This window comes from Magnolia sinica, chromosome 3 (assembly GCF_029962835.1).
Source record: "Magnolia sinica isolate HGM2019 chromosome 3, MsV1, whole genome shotgun sequence".
NCBI lineage: Eukaryota > Viridiplantae > Streptophyta > Magnoliopsida > Magnoliales > Magnoliaceae > Magnolia > Magnolia sinica.
The window spans coordinates 83246834-83267179 of NC_080575.1; the positions used below are offsets into that span (position 1 = coordinate 83246834).

General features: G+C 38.9%; 1 long non-coding RNA gene across 1 annotated transcript in view; it reads right to left on the reverse strand.

Moving 5' to 3' along the window:
• Nucleotides 1–8102: 8102 nt before the first annotated feature.
• Nucleotides 8103–20346, reverse strand: part of LOC131240088 (uncharacterized) — a 64343-nt gene continuing 52099 nt past the window's right edge. The window contains exons 2-4 of the long non-coding RNA XR_009168620.1: nucleotides 12588–12639; nucleotides 8437–8613; nucleotides 8103–8339 (exon numbers count right to left, since the gene is read on the reverse strand). This is a non-coding gene — a long non-coding RNA (uncharacterized LOC131240088). The remainder of the gene's footprint in view (nucleotides 8340–8436; nucleotides 8614–12587; nucleotides 12640–20346) is intronic.

Sequence of the window (20346 nt, forward strand, 5' to 3'; positions counted from 1 at the left end):
AACATTATGCCAAATTGATATATTTCTTGGTGATCTGTAGGGAAGTCACACATAATAGGAATCGACAAATCCACATGAAAAGGAGAGTCGTGTATTCTTTCTCATCCACCTTTTCTTGAGATTTGCACTGTAAAGTCATGAAGGTGGAGTATGCTTTACTGGTCTTCTCTGAAAGGACGAATGGATGTTGATTCTTCATAGCGAAGCCCAGATAGATAGGTTCCTCAAAGGGCAGAAAGTGGTTGAATACACATACATCCATGATTGTTAAACTCATGTGGCCACATCCAAAATGCAATGTATTGGTTAACCAACTCCAGAAAGTTTCTATTGCAGCAAGGAGGAAGGTATTGGCTAAATATTCATGTAGGGAGAAATTTGTTAGGCCCGTATCTTAGTCCGTACCATTCCATAGACTCTCGTGATCCTCCCCGTCGAATTCTGGCAACCCGCGACCTGTAATCGGCATTTGCGTGCGACCCTAAGTCGTATCCCTTACATTTGAGTCGGCTCGACCCGAGACTTGTACCCTCGCGACCGCGCTGTCGCCACGGTTCCAATGTTGCATCTCGCTTGCCAATGCGATACTCAGGTCAGGAGTTGTGGGCCTGCATTTATCTTGAAGAAATGCTATCCATTTATAAATCCCGAGAAGAGAATCCCTAAATCTATCAAATTAATCCTATTAATCAATCATGTACAACACCCATATCTTTCATACCCAAAAGTCAACACAACCATACCTCTCAAGTACACCCATCACTCAAATCCATCACCCACCCCATCACCTCTCTCTTACAACCCTTTCTCTCTCTCTCTCTCATTCTCCACCCATTCCCTAAGCACCAAGAGAAGCAACCGTCCAAGCATTTCCAAGCTCCAAGATTTTTCCAAGTGTGGCTCATTTCCTACTCCTCTCATCTCCCATCCTAACCCTCTAACCTTTATCAATCTCTATCAAAGAGAGAGCCAAGGAGTTTGGCATTCCATCGGACCAAGAAGATTTACAACAGTGGGTGTTTTGTAGGATTAGATTCCAATTTTTGTGATGGACCAAGTGGGGCCTACCAATTGATGGTGTGGATTTTATTTAGGACCCATCTTGATGTATGCATTGTAATCCTATGAGGGCACATAGTGGCAGAGCCCTCCTTCGCATGTTCTCTCTCTCTCTCTCTCTCTCTCTCTCTCTCTCTCTCTCTCTCTCTCTCCCTTTCCCCAATTTTCGACCCACCGTGATTGATGAATTCCATGTACACCGACCGGTGACTAGACACAGGACCCATGTGATGCAAGTGTTTTATCCATGTTGCCGGTCTAGCCATCTGACCGGGAATGGAAGAAGGAAAACACAAATATCAGCTTGACGCTGAGCAGGTGGGCCACACGTGTGGACCCACATGATGAACATCTAGCCGTCCATCCATCTGGCTGTCCAGATGGTGGAGCCCACTGTGATGTTTACGTGCCATCCTCACTATCCAATTGCTGGACAATGAGATGCACCGTGATGTATCTGATTTATCCATGCTGTCCTCCATTGCAGGACGTGGGACCCACCCACCCGTACTGCATGTGTGGGGTGGGCCTCAACTTAATGTATTGAATATCCAGACCGTCCATCCGTGGACCACGTGGGGTGTTTATGCTCCATCCACACCTTCCAGATGACTGGACGGTGGAAACCCACCTAAAAAAAAGATAATATAATATAATATAATAATATATATAGTAGTATATGGTGGGACACACCTCTATGTAAACGGATTGGCTGGAGTACCTTCACCAGCAATGCATTGACGTCAACATGTTGTGTGGGTCAGATCCTGAGATATGTGTTATATCCCAACCGTCCATCATCTGGACGGTGGGCCAGCAGCCCAGCCAGTTAACATCAGGAAGTTCCGTGGGACGGTGGGTCCCCTTTGATGTATGTACCTCACCCACCGTCCATGTAGACGGTGGGGCCAGCATGTGATGTGTGTGGGGTCCACACCGTCCAGATGGATAAGATGGTGGGACACACCAGATGTATGCATTTTATATTCACACCACCCATTTATGTGGGCTCCTCTACATGATGTATGTGTGGTATCCGCACCATCCAGACCTTAGACGGTGGGACCCACCATGATGTATACGCTATATATCCACACTGTCCAGACCTTGGATGGTGGGGATTGGATTGATTGGTGTACCTCACTCCAGCTATATAGATGTTGTATTCACGTCAACAAGTTTTGTGGGTCACCATGATGTATGTGTTTCTTCAACCCTCCATCTGTTTTAAGGTGTGGACCCACCACACACGTGTGGCATGTGTGGGTAGGTGGGACCCACCTTGATTTATGTATTTTGTATCCACACCATCCATTTGGGTGGTGTGTTGAGTGGGGCGCTCATGATGTATGTGTTTCTTTCCTCCTGTGTGGTGCACACCATGTTGCACGTGTTTTTCACCCATGCCATCTGTTCGCTGGACGGTTGGGGTCCACCTTGATTTATGTATTTTATATACACGCTGTCCGTCTGGAGCCCCCCGTGATATATGTGTTAAATCCACACCATGCATCCGCGAGGCCCACATGATGTATATCCATACCGTCCACATGGGACGTAGGCCCCACGTGATGTACATGTTTGATCCAAACTACCCATTATGATGTACATGTGGCCCATGAGTGAGGCCCGATGTATTGTATATGAGGCCCATATGATGAGACCTGATGTGTTGTATATGAAGCCCATGTGATGTGGCCCATGGTGATGTGTATGAGGTCCATTGTGATGTATATTAGGCCCATGAGATGTGGCCCATTGTGATGTGTGAGGCCCATGTGATGCAGCCCATTGTGATGTATATGAGACCCATGCGATGCGGCCCACTTGATTATACAAGGCCCATGTGATGAGGCCCATTGTGATGTATGAGACCATTGTGTAAGGCCCATTGAGATTGTGTGGGGCCCATTGTGATTGTATGAGGCCCTTTCCCCATTGTAAGTTAAATTCTATGGCGGGTTGTACTCTAAGTGCAAAGGTGGTTAAATGTCCATGTTGTAAACCTCCCTAGAGTCCATTTCCATCTTCTCTTATTGGGTTACCTAAACCGTTGGGCCCCCATTAATGATGGTGCCTTATACCATATCTTGTAGAATTACCCACACCTTGGAGCCCACCTTGTGTATATATTGGGCCCCATAGGGAAGTCCAGTTTATTGCGCTATAGAGTGGGTAAGGAAGCCCACTTATTGTACTTAGACTCGGTTCTGCCCTCGATGGGGGATATTGTGACGCTCCGTCACTGTTGCACACGTGAGCGGGCACACATGGGTGAACACTGATGTGGGCGGAGCCTAAGGGCCTGGGCGAGCTACCAATGATCGACAGGCTACTGTGCACATAGTAAAGGCAGAAGTTTGTCCCACATTAGAGGCATCATCCAATGTTGTGGTGGCTATAAATTAGATTCTTTCCTTAATTGTTGCGACGCATTTTAAATCAGTGAGCTTCGGCAAAAAAAATCTATATCACCCCTTGCCATAGACGAAAGAATATGCAGTATCAGGTTTGGTGTATCCACTGTTTAGAGCTTATCTTCATATTTGAACTAGATCCACCATCCTTCTGTGGATCCTATCATTTGTATGCATGTTGTGAGGAGTGATTGAGCATAGCATGTGCCATTAGGCTGATTGTTTATGGGACTCTATGTGAGACAGAGTTACCCCCACATGATCACGCGATACACACAGGTTTGATGCATGGCCTAGCTACGGCTGACGGCATTCGTGGACTCGTCAGGATTTGCATATTTCATTGTATCCTCAGTATATGATATTTGACTTACTATGTCTCCTTATTGCATAACTGAGCTACATTGCTTCCTCAGTATATGATATTGGCTTATTATGTTTTTGCATCGCATAGCCTGGATAAGGCTGATGATATTTATAGACTTACCAATATGTTTTCGCATTGCTCTGATATTGCATACTTGGCACTTACCTTGCGCACACACTTGCACCACCCTCTCAGCTTTTTATAAGCTTATGCATGATAGATGCATGCAGGTGGTGTTAGGTTGCAGCAGCGTTGAGCTTGGAGCGTGTAGTGGTCTTTTGGAACTTTGATTTTTGATATATGTATATTTTCCTTTCAGCACTGTATTCAACTGTTTATATTAGCGGATATGTGATGATGATGTTGCCTTTGTGATTTGGGTAAACTTGTGGTTATGCTTCTTACGAGATAAATGTACGTTAGAAAATCCTCCTTGTAGGATCGTAGGATCGGAATCTGGTGTATGGGTGCTAGGAGGCGAGAATGGAGTACTACGGAGGCTGTCGGCACTAGATTCAGCGATCGGGAATTATATGAGCTCGGTTTCTGAGTTTGGGGCGTGGCAATTTTAATGCGTTCATAGATTCATACTTGCCTCTATATGTCACCATGTTGTCCTTCAACATGAGCGAACCATTTGGCCCAGCCATTAATCAATTTTGCCTACACTCGTGGAGATTTAAATGCGTTGGAAGGATCTAAGAGATTGTCGGATTAGACAAGCCAAACTTCATTAGAACAGTTTGGAAAGCTGGATTCAAACTCACGAAGCTTTCGTGAGTGACAACAAGATGGAAGGCTAGACCGAGTGTCAATACAGCCTTGTATGATTCGATCGAAGTATTTAACAAGAGGTCATTCACTACTGATAACAGAAGATCTAGATCTTTGATGAATAATTCTAGACGGAAAGCTAGAGTGGAAGAATAAAAAGAAGATGCAACCACGATAATTGAGAGGAGAAAATTGGAAAAAAAAAAAGTTTAATGCAAGAGAGAAGAAGCATTTGGTTGTAATCTAATAAATAAATAAATAAAAAAAGACCAGTCTATCATTTTATCTTTTATCTCAGCTTATCATAGGAGTAGTGATATTTCGTTATAATCTTTAGTTGTAATCCGAATATATGCTCATATACACCGGATTTGTTCTCTATCCAATATCATTGATTTATTCTCTATCCAATATCACACAATATTTTCAAGAGAAATATTCATGTAGTTACTCGTTGTGTTTGATTTTGAGTCTTTTCTTTGTTATTTTGATTGCTATGATATTTTGAAAAATCATTTCTTGAAGAAGGTACAAAGCAACTTAACTCTAAATCCCACTCTCCAATTATCATCTGATTATTATAAAATTTTATAATTGTCTTTCTTAGAATTTGACCATATGCATTCATATTAAACATATGCTTATTTCAATGCTTGGGGTCAAAGTTCATCCATTTAGATTGAGCTGCTTTATCAATTTTGACATGCCACACACATTACTAGTGCCATGAAACAAACCGGACAGCCAACACAGACCAGCGGTAATTTTGGTCCAACTAATCTTAAGGGAGAGAAACACCCGATGGACAGCCTTGGATGACGCTCACGAGCACTACATTGCCGCATGTGAGAGGACGCTTACAAAAATATGGAGTCCCTCCAGTTCACTTGAGCATTCCTCGGGCGACTTTGCATGACTATTTGTCTTTATCCATCCTTGTGATCAGTAGCTGTTGATTTAGTATTCTCCACGTTTGCATTCCTTGGGCCCATCATCGGAAAAGTACCAGCCACTTGTCTTGAAGGAGATAAAATGATCTGCCAATCAGAATAGGCGGCCGGCCACTGCAGATGACAAAAATCTTGACTAAAAAAGACAATAATTAAATTTTCAAATGGCGGGCCACAGTAGAAGGCTAGAATCATGACCAGAAAACGACAACAATAAAACCTCCAACTGGCTGAGTAGAATTTGCGATATCTGATGTCTGTGCGTGTTAACAAGCTTCTGGCGGCTGTGGAAGATTCAGATGAACCACCGTCTGTATCTTTGAAGAGTTATATGATACTCAGGCTGGTATGATAGTTTGATACGCAGGCGCCCAGAAATTGTACACCTCGACCATTATAGCTAAGTTACAGCACCAAGATCCGATTGGCTGAAAAATCATAACCTCTCGTTGGTGAAAATTTATTTGTGGAAATAGGACTCTTTGATATTTTCGTCTACAACCATTCAAAAAATGCCCACCAATTTGATATAAGATTATTAAAGGACTGTAATTCTTGTCTCCTGATATATTAAAACCATAGTTTGGACAATTTAATTTGACGAATGTTAGGATAGATATGCAATTCCTTTTCTAAGTGCCTACTTATCATACACACACGGCTAGAGTACTAAAGTTTTACTTTTTTTGTCCTTTTCTTTTTCTTTCTTTGACGTTTTCTTTTTCTTTTAATTCTTTGAATACGGTCTCTTTAACACATTGAGATTTTATTCACAGATTCTCCGATAACGTTATCTAGCCCACTTTAGAATACTCACATGTACTAAATTCGCACATGTTGAGTGTGTTCCTGCTCATGACTAGATGCACTTGTTGCCCACGTCACTGCAAGGACTACCTGATTCCCTCCGGATGTAAATTCCCAGCAATAATTGTTCAAGGGATCCATGCAATAAAAGATTCGTGGGTTCCACCATGATGTCCATCGTAGGCACCATTATATCCTGTGGTGTGGTGTGGTCAACCTGAGATTTGGATCTTCTTCATTTTTTGGCTCATGCCCTAAAATGAACCAGCAAAATGGATGGACCGTGTGGATAAAACATATGAATCATGGTGAGGGCCCTAACTGTGGGGCACACTGTGATGTATATGCCTTACATCCACACCGTCCATCGGTTTTGATAGCTTTGTCTCGGGCATGATCCTAAAAATGAAGTAGATCCAAATCTCAGATGGACCACAAAATTAGAAACAGGGTTGTTGACCATTAAAAACTTCCTGTGGTCCATACAAGTTTTGGATCAAGCTGATATTTGTCTGGTCCCTTCATCCCGGTCTTGTGGCCTTATCAAGAGGTTGGATGGAAAAAATTTCTGATGACCCCAAAGAAGTTTTTAATGGTAGATATTCAATCACCATTATTTCATGTGGTGTGGTCCACCTGATATTTGAATATGCTTCATTTTTGGGATCATGCCCTAAAATAATCTTTAAAAATGGATGTACGACGTGGATGGAAGGCACATACATCACAGTTAGACCATAGCCAATCGGGAGATCTACAAAGCCACATCCAACAAAAAATGGCATATCCGTAAGAAACGATGGGATGTGGATTGCGTGCACACACTGTTTAAGGAAGTTCCTACCATTTAATAATAATAAAAAAAATTTAAAAAAAACTAAAAAAAACTGTGGGACCCACCTTAATGTTTGTTTCGAAATTCATTTGTCCATATGCTTTGTTATATCATTTTAGGACCAGAGCCCAAAAATGAGTTAGATCCAAAGCTCAAGTGGGTTAGAAGAATGAACAAGAAATAGTGAAGATTAAATGTCTATTGAAACATTCGTGGGGCAACAAAATTTTTGGATCATGCTAGTATTTTCTGTGTTTTCAGTTCATCTCAATAGTAATGACCTTATGAATGGTTTGGACATCATTTAAACATCACAGTCAGCCCACGGAGCTTTCAATGGTAGGCATTTTCCTTGCCTACATTTTTCTTGTCATGCAGTCTACTTGAGTTTTGGATTTATCTCATTTTTGGGCTGATTTCATAACATGAGCCAGGAAAATAAATGGACAAGGTAGAATTTTAACAAACATAATTGTTGGCCCCACTTTGCTTCCAACTGCATGATTCTAATAGTAGGACACTACTAGAAAAATGGGCAAAGGCTACGGATAAAATCCGTAGCCATAGACCTATGGCTACAGTTTTAGTCCGTACCACGACCGTAATCGTAGGTGCAGTAACAACAGGTCTGGAACCTATAGCTATGGATTTAATCTGTAGCTATAGGTCAAAACAGCCACGGATTTAATCCGTAGGAATTATGTCCGTAGCTATAGGTTACAATAGCTACGGATTTAATCACCACCGCTACGGATTTAAGCCGTAGCTATATCTGGCAACCGCTACGGATCTAAGCCGTAACAATTATATCCGTAGTTGTAGGTTACAACAGCTACGGATTTAATCAAAACAGCTACGGATTTAATCTGTAGCAAATCCTATATTAAAAAATATATATACAATTATTTGTTCATTCAATTACCACCTGCATAATCATTCATTCATTCCATTACAATCAATTACAATCATTCATTCATTCAATTACAATCAATTACAATCATTCATTCAATCAATTACAATCCTTCATTCAATCAATTACAATTACAATCCTTCATTCAATCAATTACAATTACAATAATGCTGAAAATACAAATCTTTGGCTTCATTAGAGAAATTTGCTCGACTTCACCCTGAAATTTCAAAGATAAAGAATTGAAAAAGAAGATATATTTTGACGGTATGATTTTTTTCCACAAATAAATAGGCCTTTTTTCAGCCATCACCCACCTGAAGAATAAAAAACCGATTGTAGTCCAAGTCCACTCCTTTTCCTTTCAATTTCTTAGTGACCTCTGTAAAATTACTTCCACACTCATTTATGTAGTACTTTGAAGAGTCGTCTCAAAATGAACATCTAGTAATGACAAAGTCACTTCCTGCAACAGCTTCGTATATTCTATCATCCTACAAATAGTCATAACATTCACAAATCAGAATAACCATTGGAGGAAAGAAAAACAAAGTGAAAGAAGTGCATCATGTATAACCATTTTCTTCTTCTTTTTTTCTTAATGAATTAATAAAAGCTCAAAGAGGAATGAAATTGACACAAAAGGAATGGTCTCACCATATGGTTTGTAGGGCCAAAATAAACATCAGGAAATCGGGTTCGAGTTCGGGATCGGGTTTAGGTTTGGGTTTTCAAGTTTAGGTTTAGGTTTAGGTTAGGGAGTTGAGATTAGGATTAGGAGTAGGTTTAGGTTTAGGGATTTGAGAATAGGTTAAGGTTTAGGTTTAAGAAATCGGGTTCGAGTTCCAGTTCGGGATCGGGTTTAGGTTTGGGTTTTCAAGCTTAGGTTTAGGTTTAGGTTAGGGAGTTGAGATTAGGATTATATGTAGGTTTAGGTTTAGGAAATCGGGTTCGAGTTCAGGTTCGGGATCCGGTTTAGGTTTGGGTTTTCAAGTTTAGGTTTAGGTTTAGGTTAGGGAGTTGAGATTAGGATTAGATGTAGGTTTACGTTTAGGGATTTGAGAATAGGTTAAGGTTTAGGTTTAGGAAATTGGGTTCGGGTTCGGGGTCGGGTTTAAGTTAGGGTTTTCAAGTTTAGGTTTAGGTTTAAGTTAGGGAGTTAGGTTTAGGCTAGGTTGTAGGTTAAGGTTTAGGGAATTGAGAATAGGTTAAGATTTAGCTACGGGAAATCGGGTTAGAGTTCGGGATCGAGTTTAATTTTAGGTTTTCAAGCTTAGGTTTAGGTTGTAAGTTAAGGTTTAGGGAATTGAGAATAGGTTAAGGTTTAGGTTAAGGAAATTGGGTTCGGGTTCGGGATCGGGTTTAAGTTTGGGTTTTCAAGTTTAGGTTTAGGTTTAGGTTAGGGAGTTAGGTTTACGTTAGGTTGTAGGTTAAGGTTTAGGGAATTGAGAATAGGTTAAGGTTTAGGTTTATGAAATTGGATTCGGGTTCGGGATCGGGTTTAGGTTTGGGTTTTCAAGTTTAGGTTTAGGTTTAGGTTAGGGAGTTAGGTTTAGGTTAGGTTGTAGGTTAAGGTTTAGGGAATTCAGAATAGGTTAAGGTTTAGGTTGAGGAAACTGGGTTCGGGTTCGAGATCGGGTTTGAGTTTGGGTTTTCAAGTTTAGGTTTAGGTTTAGGTTAGGTACTTAGGTTTAGGTTAGGTTGTAGGTTAAGGTTTAGGGAATTCAGAATAGGTTAAGGTTTAGGTTTAGGAAATTGGGTTCGGGTTCGAGATCGGGTTTAAGTTTGGGTTTTCAAGTTTAGGTTTAGGTTGAGGTTAGGGAGTTAGGTTTAGGTTAGGTTGTAGGTTAAGGTTTAGGGAATTGAGAATAGGTTAAGGTTTAGGTTTAGGAAATTGGGTTTGGGTTCGGGATCGGGTTTAAGTTTGGGTTTTCAAGTTTAGGCTTAGGTTTAGGTTAGGTAGTAAGGTTTAGGTTAGGTTGTAGGTTAAGGTTTAGGGAATTGAGAATAGGTTAAGGTTTAGGTTTAGGAAATTGGGTTCGGGTTCGGGATCGGGTTTAAGTTTGGGTTTTCAAGTTTAGGCTTAGGTTTAGGTTAGGGAGTTAGGTTTAGGTTAGGTTCTAGGTTAAGGTTTAAGGAATTGAGAATAGGTTAAGGTTTAGGTTGAGGAAACCGGGTTCGGGTTTGGGATCGAGTTTAAGTTTGGGTTTTCAAGTTTAGGTTTAGGTTTAGGTTAGGGAGTTAGGTTTAGGTTAGGTTGTATGTTAAGGTTTAGAGAATTGAGAATAGGTTAAGGTTTAGGTTGAGGAAATTGGGTTCGGGTTCGGGATCAGGTTTAAGTTTGGGCTTTCAAGTTTAGGTTTAGGTTTAGGTTAGGGTGTTAGGTTTAGGTTAGGTTGTAGGTTAAGGTTTAGGGAATTGAGAATAGGTTAAGGTTTAGGTTTAGGAAATTAGGTTCGGGTTCGAGATCGGGTTTAAGTTTGGGTTTTCAAGTTTAGGCTTTGGTTTAGGTTAGGTAGTTAGGTTTAGGTTAGGTTGTAGGTTAAGGTTTAGGGAATTGAGAATAGGTTAAGGTTTAGGTTTAAGAAATTGGGTTCGGGTTCGGGATTGGGTTTAAGTTTGGGTTTTCAAGTTTAGGCTTAGGTTTAGGTTAGGTAGTTAGGTTTAGGTTAGGTTGTAGGTTAAGGTTTAGGGAATTGAGAATAGGTTAAGGTTTAGGTTTAGGAAATTGGGTTCGGGTTCGGGATCAGGTTTAAGTTTGGGTTTTTAAGTTTATGTTTAGGTTTAGGTTAGGTAGTTAGGTTTAGGTAAGGTTGTAGGTTAAGGTTTAGGGAATTGAGAATAGGTTAAGGTTTAGGTTGAGGAAACCGGGTTCGGGTTCGAGATCGGGTTTAAGTTTGGGTTTTCAAGTTTAGGTTTAGGTTAGGTAGTTAGGTTTAGGTTAGGTTGTAGGTTAAGGTTTAGGGAATTCAGAATAGGTTAAGGTTTAGGTTTAGGAAATTAGGTTAGGGTTCGGGATCAAGTTTAAGTTTGGGTTTTCAAGTTTAGGTTTAGGTTTAGGCTAGGGAGTTAGGTTTAGGTTAGGTTGTAGGTTAAGGTTTAGGGAATTGAGAATAGGTTAAGGTTTAGGTTTAGGAAATTGGGTTCGGGTTCGGGTTCGGGATCGGGTTTAAGTTTAGGTTTTCAAGTTTAGGTTTAGGTTTAGATTAGGGAGTTAGGTTTAGGTTAGGTTGTAGGTTAAGGTTTATGGAATTGAGAATAGGTTAAGGTTTAGGTTGAGGAAATTGGGTTCGGGTTCGGGATCGGGTTTAAGTTTGGGTATAGGTTTTAGGTTTTAGGTTATAGGTTTAGGTTTGGGTTATAGGTTAAGGTTAAGTATAGGTTTAGGTTTTAGGTTTTAGGTTATAGGTTTAGTTTATAGGTTAAGGTTTAGGTTATAGGTTACAGGTTATAAGTATAGGTTTAGGTTTAGGTTAAGGTCTAGGTATAAGTTTTGGGATTTGAGAATAGATTTAGGTTAAGGTTTTAAGTTTAGGCTAAGGTCATAAGTATAGGTTATAGGTTAAGGTTATAGTTTAGGTTAATGTTATAAGTATAGGTTATAGGTTTAGGTTTAGGTTTATGTTTAGGTTAAGGTTTAGGTTATAGGTTTTGGTTTAGGGTTAGGTTTAGGTTATAGCTTTAGGGAATTGAGAATAGGCTTAGGTTATAGATTTAGGGTGTGGTTTAGGTTAAGGGTATGGTACCTGCAAATACAGATATAAACACGGCCTGTCGAAATGGCCAGGCCCCTCCAATGCTATCCATAGAAAATGGACAGCTTCATCATGGTCATAACAGCGGTTCTCACCTTCCAGGGACCCCCGCTCATCCGAATAGCTCCGACGCACATCCGGATCTGCTCCATTAATTTCGAGCAAATATATAAACATGACATGTCCAAATGGCCAAGCCCCTCCAATGCTGTCCATAGGAAATGGATAGCTTCATCATGGTCATAATAGTAGTTCCCACCTTCCAGTGACCCTCGCTCATCCGGATAGCTTCGACGCACATCCGGGTCTGCTCCATTAACTTCGAGCAAATACATAAACACGGCCTGTCCAAATGGCCAAGCCACTTCAATGTTGTCCATAGGAAATGGACAGCTTCAACATGGTCATAACAACGGTTCCCACATTCTAGGGACCCCCGCTTAACATCCGGATAGCTCCGACGCACATCCGGGTCTGCTCCATCAATTTCAAGCAAATACAGATATAAACACGGCCTGTCGAAATGGCCAGGCCACTCCAATGTTGTCCATAGGAAATGGACAGCTTCATCATGGTCATAACAACGATTCCCACATTCCAGGGACCCCTGCTCAACATCCGGATAGCTCCGACGCACATCCGGGTCTGCTCATTTAAATAAAATGGATTATCAAGATCATTTAAATAAAATCAGGTCCAATCAACAATCTGACCTGGAGGATTCTGTTAGCATTGTTGACTGCATGTCAAATCTTGTTTTAGGGCCTAGAAATTCAAAATTAGATACAAAAATTAGAAAAACCAAAGAAATTTAAGAAAGATAGTCAAAGTCCATGTGAATGAGCACAAGTATGCACCTATATATGAATTCTGAAAAGCTATTGCATATCACAAAATAATAATAATAATAATAATAATAAATAAATAATCCTTGCATTTGGATATTCAACAAAATGGGTTAGAATGAATTCATTTGCCTAATTCATGGAAACCTTTCGTTTGGATATTCAACAAAATTGAATTGTAATAATTCAATTCAGTTCAATAAACTCAGATTTCTGAAAAGGATTTAATGGTTTTAAATCCATGGTTTTCTGGAAAAGGTCCATTTCCTGGACGTCAAATTCAATGGGGAAAGTAAGATGGTTAATATTACTTTTCACAGTGTAAAGTTTCAGTTATGTCTCTTCTTTACCTTCCATTTTCTTCTATACAAGAAAATCCATATTTACTAATATTCCCATTTTTCTATTTTTCAAAAGCATGAGTTCGGACTCCGAACTCATTGATGGGGTGTAAATAAAATAACACAGGAGAGAAATTATGGGGCCCTGCACATCAGTCGATGTGAGTAGTATAGCACACTCCAAAAGTTGGCTGCCAAGAACTATTTGTCTGTATAAAGAAGAAAACAACACATGTCATCACCACCCCCACATACAACAAAAGGACCGGACCAGCACTAACAGTAGAGATGCACACACTAATATGAAATGATCAGATTTTTCTCTATTTTTTCCCTTCTCCATCATAAAACAAGCAGTTATTTCTTTGCGATAGGAATTTGGAAGAAAACAAAAATAAGGGTAAGCACTAGTAAAAAGAAAAAACAGAAGAAGAAGAACCATATACTCAGAAGCATGAAAAAGAACTACCAATCAGACCATGAAAAAGAACTAGATCGAAGACCCATTTGTCTTTCAGAATCAGATTCTGAGTTACTGGATGAATTTATCTTATATGTAAAATTTATCTCCCAAATTCAAATTAGAGCTTAGTGAATTTTTCCCAGCCTAGATCCTAAGTTGTTTAATTTTCTTGTGTGTAAATTGCTAAATCTGTCACCAAAAATCAGATTCTTCTTCTAGGTGATCATATTTCTTCTGCCGAATGGTGTTGATTTTTGTGTCTTTCCCAACTTGATTCTATATGTGGATTTGTACGTATTTTTTGAAACCTAATTTTTTTTCTACTGATCCATAGATAATACCATGTTGACTTTGAATCATCGAAGATCATAATTTTTTCCCATTGAATTGTTCTCTGCACACATGCTAAATTTTAATTGAATTGTGACCATCATTCACAGTAAACTTGCTGGCTTTGCTGAACTTTCAGGGCTCACCATATGTGTTGGATCACAAAGCTCCAACTAGTAGAAGTTTTTATCAATATCTGAACCATATATAAAAATAACAAATGACATAATACAGATATTAAAGGCAAGAGAAAGGGAAAGAAAGTTCAGGCAAAGTCATCTTGCAACGAGGAAATTTACCTGTGTAAAATATGTAATCAACTGTGCCAATGAAATCTCTAGTGCAGTTTGTGAACTACGGTTCATTAGTCGTGGGGTCCATTTTCCTTCTTTGTTGCTCCAAACCAATTTCAACTCCCACCATCCTTACAAAGGATGAGTATGCACTTACCTGTAACAAACACATTGTCACAACTTGTGCAAAATAAGTGGGTGGTTCAAGGGAAGTGGCAGCAGGCTGAAGTTTTACCATTGGAAGTTGATGAGTTAATTTATTTACAGGATGCAAGATTCCAAGAGTGTCTACTGTCAAGCCAAGATGCAACTCATCCACCTTCCCCATAGCCAGATGTTCATTCAACACTTGTGATGTAAAATTATACATTGGCAATTGCAAAGAATGCAAAGAAATCAATTGACACAGTGAATTGGAAAAATGAAAAATTGAAGATCATCTATTCTGAGATTCCACATAGAAAGCACATACCTTCCCAGCAATCAATTTAATCCTCATGATGCTAATAGTTTTACATGTACTTCCATGAATGACTTCAGAACCTTTTACATTCTTTGTCGAATGATGGAAAGCTATTTCACCCTACGAACATTAAAATAATCTGAAAGAGATTGCTTGATCACAGTCAAATCCAACAATAAATAAAACATACCACCAAATTTCATGGAATGGAATCATATACCTACTTTACACACAACAACACCCCTATATGAAGTGTAACTAGAGCACATTCCCCACTTCAATGGATTCAACTTTTGTAACATAAGCAAGTAAAAATCAAGCCACAAGTCAAACTGAAAAGAGTGCTTAACTAAGTTACAATTTGGGTGTGGCGGTAAGGATTTTTTTCTTTTTCTTTTTTACTTTTTATGGCATTACTATGAGGGATTTACAAACTATTGTAGTAAATAAATGGAGATATGTTGTCTGTGACTGTGCATGCACATTAACATTACAATAACATATGAACAACATTTGCAAGACAATTCATGAAGGTCTTGCAGGATACACTATGGTATTATTACCAACTCAATGATATCAACATGCACAAAAAATAACATAAACTATCTCAACCAGAAACAAAGTCACAATGCAATAACTTGCCAATCATTATACAAAGCATTGTTACATGATTAATCCCGAGAACAGCAAGGAAGAAAATGTGAGGGACCAGCTGAACAAGGGCATTGTACCTGATGACATTGATGTTCATTGCCTAGCAGGTCTAATTAAGGCTTGGTTCAGAGAGCCTCCTGCAGGAGTACTCCGAATGCCATTTCAAAGTCTTCTAGAAAGAAAAGTGGAAAAAAAAAGGAAAAGAAAAGAAAAATCCACTTGAGTTCTTTGAAACCCGTACCATGAAGCTTGAGTTATGTTTCAAGATCATGGCTCCCACGTGAATCACCTCCACTACTGCCAACGAGCTGTTTATCAATCAACCGCCTCCTTTTCTTAGTCATCACTTCTTCACGAATTCAACTTATCAAATATCAAAATACTATCAAACAGATCCCAGACCAATTTCCAAAGAAAAGCAACTTTAATTCAATGAAATCATCAATGAAAATAGAGAATTCTGCATGAAAAAACACTAAAAACAAAATGAACTTTTTCTTTCTTTGCACCAAGGCCACATCTCTTCTGGTAAGCTTTCACGTCAAATTAATGTGTATGATTACCATCAGTAATTTTTCAGCAACGATCCAGAATAAGAAAGAAAGAACCAACATACAGAGGTGAAAGAGAAGGAATAAACGTACACAAGTGTAAGACATGCAAAGTTGTAGGGTCTCTCCAATTACAGCTAGCAAATGTCTTCTTTACACACACAACACAATTCAATAATGATATTCAGACAATCACTGTAAGAGTCTCTCCAATTACAGCTACAAGAACATTTGTGTCTAGGTCCCATAAAGTGACAATATCCTCTGCAGCAACATAGCTAGAATAGAGCCATCGCCAGAAAATACAGCAGTTTTCATTGACCTTTTCTTGCATGGAAATCAAGTTCTCAATCAGAACGTGGACTAGAGCAGTCCAATCTCTGTCATTTTTGGCTCATTGCTCACCAATGTAGGGACAACCGGCGCATAGTCCCAACCACTATAAATAAATAGAAAACGAGATGTGAAAATCTTATTTAAGGCATGCATTTGTAAAACTAAAGATTTTACATATATTCCAACCATCCACATTCAAAAGAAAAGAAAAAAAATTGCTAATTTTATGAAGTGACACATTTCATTACAGAGATTATCTGAAAATAAACAATTATAAATAAATAGAACATGAGATGTGAATATCTGAGCTAAGGCATGCATGTGTAGATCTAATGATTCTATGTGTACTCCAACCATTCACACTCAAAAGAAAAGAAAAGAAAAGAAAAATCTTCTTTTTTTTTTGGCTGAATTTTATGAACTAACACCATTCATTTGAAAAATTAGCTGAAAATAAAATATAAAAACAATAGAAAATGAGATGCAAAAATCTGATCGAAGACATGCATTTGTACATTTAATGATTCTACATGTATTCCAACCATCCACGCTCAAAAGAAGAAGAAAAAAAAAACTAATTTTGCTGAATTTTATGAATTGACACCATTCATTCCAAAAATTACTTGAAAATAGAAAGTTAACAAAAAATGAAAATGAGATGCAAAAAATTGAACTAAGGCATGCATGTGTAGATTTAAAGATTCTACATGTATTCCAACCATCCACGCTCAAAAGAAAATAGAAGAAAAAGCTGACACTATTCATTACAGCTGACACTATCCATGTATTTTGTGAATTTCAGTCCATGTAAGATGAACAAACATCCCTTGTAATACAATGAGCCAAAAGAGCTCAAAACTACTCTACACATGATAGGAAAAGTGATAACAGGCGGGAAAAAGTTTCAGACCTTGAAGAAGGCTCCTTAGCTGACTCTTCGATCACCTAAGATGACTCAGACAAAGGTGTAGAGCTCTTATCAGTATTTGGGCCATTTGTGAAGATTGCATTAAGCCCAAAACTAGCATCAAAGCTTCCGAAACTCAATCCACTTCTCTCAGCTTCAGGGACATGAAGATGGTTTGGAATGATGACGTGTTTGTCTGAGAAATGCAAATCCTCTAGCTTCTTTTCTAGCTTCACTGTTACCTCTTGAGTCTGTAGCACTAGACGCAGATAGTGACTGAGAACTAACTTCTTAGTAGCCTTGATGCATAAATTAATCAAGCAAAACTCAATGACCCAAACTTGAATCAGCCGTATTTTCAAAGCACAATTTGACTTGCCCGTGCAGCAAATGTTTATAAAAAGATCAACCATTGAAACCTTAGAAATGAGTTGTATATTCACATTTTGAACTTTATCTTGGCACATACAACTGAACAAGTAAAATAAATTCAGATCAGTACAACCGCTTTTAGTGTACTATGAAGTCAGATTCTAAGTTTTTTTTTTTTTTTAAAAAAATGGTAGCTAGTAGCTACTAAGAAGTCAAAGAGTGAAGTTTTGTATAAAAGATATATATATATATATATATATATATATATATATATATATATATATATATATATATATAGATATATAAACGAACGGATAGAAATTATAAACAGATTCGATACCTGAAAGTTGCAAAATGCAAATATAGTCTATTAGTTCTAATTCCAGAGCTTATCTGCAAGTTGCATGCAAGTGATAATGGAGAGATCTATGAGCCTAGATGCAATATCCTGATACCTGCAGCCATCAATGGCAATTGTACACACATTAGTACTAAGATTTAGTGACTAAAATCATCCACTCAAAGAGTCATCATCCAAGATCATATCCAAGGCATAATCATAATAGGGAACCTATCCTTACAGTCCACATAAATTGAAGTCGTCTTGTATATAATCCTCATCAACTTCACAAAGGAGCTCATTTCCTCTCAAGCCACAGAACTAAGAGATCCATGATGAATCATCTCCCTCAGAACAGCTAAGTTCTGTCTCTTCGCTGCCTGTCTCTGAGAGGTCTTTAAAATAAAAATAACCCAGTTCAAAAATTAGGATTCAGAGAAATAAAATAATGTAAAGATATAAGAAAAGATATACCCAGAACAAGTTGTTAGGAGAAAAGGCCTTTTATTTGAGACAAGCAAATGAATTGCAATGAATTTGAGACCATCAAAGTGCTAAAGCAAGCTTCAACAGTAACCAAGTGTTTCAAATAAATGCAGTTTTTTCATATTAAGATTGGGAACAAGTTGTGACTAGAGAATTGTGGGAAAAGAATAGCTCCCTCAAACGCCACGACCCTGCGTTACAGGTGAATCTGTTTTTGGGAAATATATTGCATGCAAAAGAGATTGACCTTATCATATTTCATAATCTATCATCCAAAAAACAAAAAGCGTGTCATTCTAGTTCAAAAACAGAAATTTCATCCTATCTACATGTCATGTTCGTTGCCAAGATATATATATATATATATATATATATATATATATATATATATATATATATATATATATATATATATATATATATTCATCTGTTGTGTTGTAGCTCACCCTATAGTTGTAAAAAAATCATCTACCATTTTTCCTGCTTCATAATCTCACAATTCCTACAAACTTTGGGCTTCAAAATGGTTATTTACTACTAGTTTCTGCATCCACTCCCACAACCACTTCCTACTATTTTTAGCAGCCAAGGTTTAACTTGAGTGATTAAGATATCCATCAGTTATATGTATTCAAGAGGAACTATCCACATTCGCTGAAAAAGGCTACAGATTGGTGGCTAGGATCTCTCAATCTTGGGAGATTTTTTTTTTTTAGTTTGGTGCATCCATGGTGCACCATCCACAACACAACAGACCGATGATCTGGATCAGTGAACCATGGCCCCACTTATACAAACCGAAAACCTGATTACACTGCATTAACTTTGGGTCGGGGATCAAATATTTCCTCAACATTCTATCAGCTATTTTGGATTGCTTAGGTTCAGCTGTGTATTAGACCCAACTCCCTAAATCCCTAAATCCCCAAATCCCTAAATCCCTAAATCTCCAAATCCCTAAATCCCCAAATCGTTTCAATCGGTATTGAGATTGAGAGAGATTGAGAGAGAGAGAGAGATACCTCACTGCATATTCAAGTTCGCGGTTTGTCTTTTGACCTCAATCCCATCCAGACGGATCGGTTTACGTCGTATCTCCACCTTCTCCTTCTTCTTCTCCTTCTTGCAACGAAAGGGAGTTTTGAAAACCCTAGTGAGAGAGACAGAGAGGTTGGGAAACAAAGAGGGAAATGGGGCTGAGAGATAGAGAGAGGGTGAGGGAGCGCGAGAGATCGACAGAGGGCTGAATGCGAGAGAGAGAGAGAGAGAGAGAGAGAGAGAGGGCGGAGAGGGTGAGGGAGGGTGAGTCGCGTGTGGGCGAGAGAGAGAGAGAGAGAGAGAGAGAGAGAGAGGGGGGGGGGCATTTGCTTTTGTGAAATTGGGTGCGCGGGAGAGGTGTGCGGGAGGTGCGCGGACGGGATTTTAGGGGTGATTTATTTTAGGACTTGTGGGGCCCACCATTGTGTATGTTAATTATCCACTCTGTTCATTCATTTTAACGAATCATTTTTAGGGTTTATCCAAACAATGAGTCACATCTAAGATTTAGGTGGACCACACCACATATTAACGATGTAAATTTATTTTTCATTCTTTCTCATGGTGTGGTCCACTTAGACTTTTGATCTTTCTAATTATTGGGCTCATGCACTGAAATAAAATTTCAAAATTTATGGACCTATTAGATAAAATAAATATATTGCAATGGGCCCCATGGAGTCCCTTAAGCATAGTTAAGTTCCTATGGGGAGCTGTGTTTTAGCTACAGATTAAGTATGTTTTAGCTACGGATTAAATTCGCAGCTAATTAGCTACGGATTAAAGCCGTAGCTATAGAGCTACATAGTCCGTAGCGTTTGCTCATTTTTTTGGTAGTGGGAACTTCCTTCCACATGTAGCTGATTTCGTGCGACTAGGTGGCCCACCATCATGTTTATGAGAAATACACTCCATCCATCGAGTTTTGTATATCATATTAGGATATCAACCTAATAATCAGGCAAGTCCAAAACTCAAGTAGGCTATTAAGGACACTAGAGAGAGAATTGTCGGGAGGATGGGAGATCAGCTCACTTTTCCACTGGTTGCCTT